The 5,000-nt window shown below is 42.3% G+C and overlaps 1 non-coding gene across 1 annotated transcript in view; it reads right to left on the bottom strand.

Moving 5' to 3' along the window:
* LOC123719796 overlaps positions 1-1,354 on the bottom strand; it is a 1,906-nt gene extending 552 nt beyond the window's left edge. The window contains exon 1 of the ribosomal RNA XR_006755893.1: positions 1-1,354. This exon is cut by the window's left edge and continues 552 nt beyond it. This is a non-coding gene — a ribosomal RNA (small subunit ribosomal RNA).
* Positions 1,355-5,000: the final 3,646 nt, after the last annotated feature.

Raw genomic sequence — 5,000 nt, 5'->3', positions numbered from 1 at the left:
AACGGCCATGCACCACCACCCACCGAATCAAGAAAGAGCTGTTAATCTGTCAATCCGTCCGGTGTCCGGGCCTGGTGAGATTTCCCGTGTTGAGTCAAATTAAGCCGCAGGCTCCACTCCTGGTGGTGCCCTTCCGTCAATTCCTTTAAGTTTCAGCTTTGCAACCATACTCCCCCCGGAGTCCAAAATCTTTGGTTTCCCGGAAGCTGCCCGCCGAGCCATTGTAGTAACGTCGGCGGATCGCTAGATGACATATTTACGGTTAGAACTAGGGCGGTATCTAATCGCCTTCGAACCTCTAACTTTCGTTCTTGATTGATGAAAACACCTTTGGCAAATGCTTTCGCTGATGTTCGTCTTGCGACGATCCAAGAATTTCACCTCTAACGTCGCAATACGAATGCCCCCAGTTATCCCTATTAATCATTACCTCGGAGTTCTGAAAACCAACAAAATAGAACCGAGATCATATTCTATTATTCCATGCACGAAATATTCAAGCGGCATTTTGAGCCCGCTTTGAGCACTCTAATTTGTTCAAAGTAAAATTGTCGGCCCACCTCGACACTCACCGAAGAGCACCGCGATAGGATTTTGATATTGAACCGGCGTTTTACCGCCGGCTCACCGACGATATGCTCCGCAGACGTGTCAGTATCACCGCGGATGCGGTGCACCGACAGCGCGGCGCACAAATGCAACTACGAGCTTTTTAACCGCAACAATTTTAGTATACGCTATTGGAGCTGGAATTACCGCGGCTGCTGGCACCAGACTTGCCCTCCAATTGTTCCTCGTTAAAATATTTAAAGTGTACTCATTCCGATTACGAGGCCTCGTAAGAGTCCCGTATCGTTATTTTTCGTCACTACCTCCCCGTGCCGGGAGTGGGTAATTTGCGCGCCTGCTGCCTTCCTTGGATGTGGTAGCCGTTTCTCAGGCTCCCTCTCCGGAATCGAACCCTGATTCCCCGTTACCCGTGACAACCATGGTAGTCGCAGAAACTACCATCGAAAGTTGATAAGGCAGACATTTGAAAGATGCGTCGCCGGTACTGGACCGTGCGATCGGCAAAAGTTATCCAGATTCATCAAAATTAACGACTTCGGACGCATGGCCCTCCGCCGATTGGTTTTGATCTAATAAAAGCACTCATCCCATCACTGGTCAGAGTTCTGATTGCATGTATTAGCTCTAGAATTACCACAGTTATCCAAGTAACTGAGTAAGATCTAAGGAACCAAAACTGATATATTGAGCCATTCGCGGTATCGCCTTAATACGGCTTGCACTGAGACATGCATGGCTTAATCTTTGAGACAAGCATATAACTACTGGCAGGATCAACCAGGGAGCTGCTTACGCAAACGACACGCCTACACCGCGGTCACGCGGCTTCGGCGAGCCGCTGGCTCGGCGGCGTCGAGGGGCGCGCGCTTGCGCGCGCGCCTTCTCGACACGCGTGAACGTAACGCGTCGAATTTGCACGCGACGCGACGTTCGCGCTTCATATCGATAGACTAACTTTGACCGGTCTACGAGCGGCCGTCCCGTCACGATCTCGCAACGAGGTGATGTACAACGATGCTCGACCACTGTGAGGGACATAAAACTGCAACGAACACGACCCCGCGGGCGGGAATCGATGTTGTGACAATTTGAAAATTGAACATTCATCTAAACGCAACTTCTCAATTTTTATTCAATACGTTATTGTAAACATATTAAAACTCGGCTGGCAATTACATGCGCACACACACGCATGATTCGCACTAGATACGATCAACGCCCGGAGCTTGAGGGATAAATTCCAACACGACGCTGCGCACACCGTTTCGACGATGGGCGCGTGTGCGTCCTCTTTTATACATTCTTTCCATATACGGTCGCCGTGGCGACCGCGCACGTGTCGAACACGCTAGGCGCCCTGCGTTGAGGTGTGCCTAGAAGCGTATTCTTTTAACATCACAGATAACACCGGGGGAGACGGTCCCAAATCTTGGTCGATTGGTAACATCACCATACGGTCTGCGAACGCGGTGCTATAATATAATTTTATATTATATTATATAAAATATGAGGAGGAGTAGTATGTATATTCTTTGTTATTTTGTGTTGACACAAGAGAGATATATAAAATGTACTATACACCACACACACAGAGAGAGAGAGAGCTGGGAAAGATCTCGGCGGTCTCGCATTCGAAATACGAATTTGATATAATTTCCTCCGAAAATCCATACCCATATCTATATCATCCATGCGCGAATATATGTATATAATATTCTCACACTTCGCACAAACACAAAAACAAGAACACATTCTCTCTCGTCCGTCGTTCGTGTCTATTTGAGACGAACGACGCGCGGCAACGAGAACGAGTCGACGCTGTGCGCACGACTGTTTCGCTCCACATCTATACCGAGAGCAATAGTCCGCGTCGGCATTGGAGCGGACGTCGAATGTTTCTCGTAGAGCGAGCGAGAGAGAGACGATTTTTCATTTTATTATGTATGTGTATTGGCGTGCAGTAGTAGCACGTAGTAGTACTAGTAGTAGTAGTAAAAAAATATTATTATTTATTTTATTGACTGATATGATTTTGTTTGTTTTCTTTTTTTTGCATAGACATTTGTATTGATAGATATGTTTCTCGTTGAAGCTCGCAGCACACGCTCAGAGAAATGGCAATGTGGGTTTATTTGAAGAAAAAAAAAAAAAAAAAAAAAAACAATTAATTTATTAATAATATGTATGTATGTATGTATGTATGTATGTATGTATGTATGTATGTATGTATAATAATGAATTATAATAATTATTCCGATGCAACGTCAGAGGAAAATGTTTCTCGTACAGGTGCGGCGCGCGACGGCCGGCCGCTCGACAGTTTCGCGCCGAATGTTTCTCGTTGAAGCTCGCAGCACACGCTCAGAGAAATGGCAATGTGGGTTTATTTGAAGAAAAGAAAAAACAAAAAAAACAATTATATTTATTAATAATATGTATGTATGTATGTATGTATGTATGTATGTATGTATGTATGTATAATAATGAATTATAATAATTATTCCGATGCAACGTCAGAGGAAAATGTTTCTCGTACAGGTGCGGCGCGCGACGGCCGGCCGCTCGACAGTTTCGCGCCGAATGTTTCTCGTTGAAGCTCGCAGCACACGCTCAGAGAAATGGCAATGTGGGTTTATTTGAAGAAAAGAAAAAACAAAAAAAACAATTATATTTATTAATAATATGTATGTATGTATGTATGTATGTATGTATGTATGTATAATAATGAATTATAATAATTATTCCGATGCAACGTCAGAGGAAAATGTTTCTCGTACAGGTGCGGCGCGCGACGGCCGGCCGCTCGACAGTTTCGCGCCGAATGTTTCTCGTTGAAGCTCGCAGCACACGCTCAGAGAAATGGCAATGTGGGTTTATTTGAAGAAAAGAAAAAACAAAAAAAACAATTATATTTATTAATAATATGTATGTATGTATGTATGTATGTATGTATGTATGTATAGTAATGAATTATAATAATTATTCCGATGCAACGTCAGAGGAAAATGTTTCTCGTACAGGTGCGGCGCGCGACGGCCGGCCGCTCGACAGTTTCGCGCCGAATGTTTCTCGTTGAAGCTCGCAGCACACGCTCAGAGAAATGGCAATGTGGGTTTATTTGAAGAAAAAAAAAAAAAAAAAAAAAACAATTAATTTATTAATAATATGTATGTATGTATGTATGTATGTATGTATGTATAATAATGAATTATAATAATTATTCCGATGCAACGTCAGAGGAAAATGTTTCTCGTACAGGTGCGGCGCGCGACGGCCGGCCGCTCGACAGTTTCGCGCCGAATGTTTCTCGTTGAAGCTCGCAGCACACGCTCAGAGAAATGGCAATGTGGGTTTATTTGAAGAAAAGAAAAAAAAAAAAAAACAATTATATTTATTAATAATATGTATGTATGTATGTATGTATGTATGTATGTATGTATGTATGTATGTATGTATAGTAATGAATTATAATAATTATTCCGATGCAACGTCAGAGGAAAATGTTTCTCGTACAGGTGCGGCGCGCGACGGCCGGCCGCTCGACAGTTTCGCGCCGAATGTTTCTCGTTGAAGCTCGCAGCACACGCTCAGAGAAATGGCAATGTGGGTTTATTTGAAGAAAAAAAAAAAAAAAAAAAAAAAAAATTAATTTATTAATAATATGTATGTATGTATGTATGTATGTATGTATGTATAATAATGAATTATAATAATTATTCCGATGCAACGTCAGAGGAAAATGTTTCTCGTACAGGTGCGGCGCGCGACGGCCGGCCGCTCGACAGTTTCGCGCCGAATGTTTCTCGTTGAAGCTCGCAGCACACGCTCAGAGAAATGGCAATGTGGGTTTATTTGAAGAAAAGAAAAAACAAAAAAAACAATTATATTTATTAATAATATGTATGTATGTATGTATGTATGTATGTATGTATGTATAATAATGAATTATAATAATTATTCCGATGCAACGTCAGAGGAAAATGTTTCTCGTACAGGTGCGGCGCGCGACGGCCGGCCGCTCGACAGTTTCGCGCCGAATGTTTCTCGTTGAAGCTCGCAGCACACGCTCAGAGAAATGGCAATGTGGGTTTATTTGAAGAAAAGAAAAAACAAAAAAAACAATAATATTTATTAATAATATGTATGTATGTATGTATGTATGTATGTATGTATGTATGTATGTATGTATAATAATGAATTATAATAATTATTCCGATACAATGTCAGAGGAAAATGTTTCTCGTACAAGATCGCCACGCGACGCGACAAGATGCCGTTCAACGGCACGATATCTACAACTCTGTCGATATATATGTAGATAGTATCTACTCTGTCAAGTATATGTGTGTAACGTGTGGTGGTGTGTGGTGTGGGGTTTTGTTAGCGATAGCGATACGTTTCTAGTTAAAATTGAATATTTAAAAATAAAA

The sequence above is a fragment of the Pieris brassicae genome, unplaced genomic scaffold (genome assembly GCF_905147105.1).
Source record: "Pieris brassicae unplaced genomic scaffold, ilPieBrab1.1, whole genome shotgun sequence".
Classification (NCBI taxonomy): Eukaryota; Metazoa; Arthropoda; class Insecta; order Lepidoptera; family Pieridae; genus Pieris; species Pieris brassicae.
The sequence above is the reverse complement of the archived record's forward strand: the minus strand, read 5'-3'. Positions and strand labels throughout refer to the sequence as shown.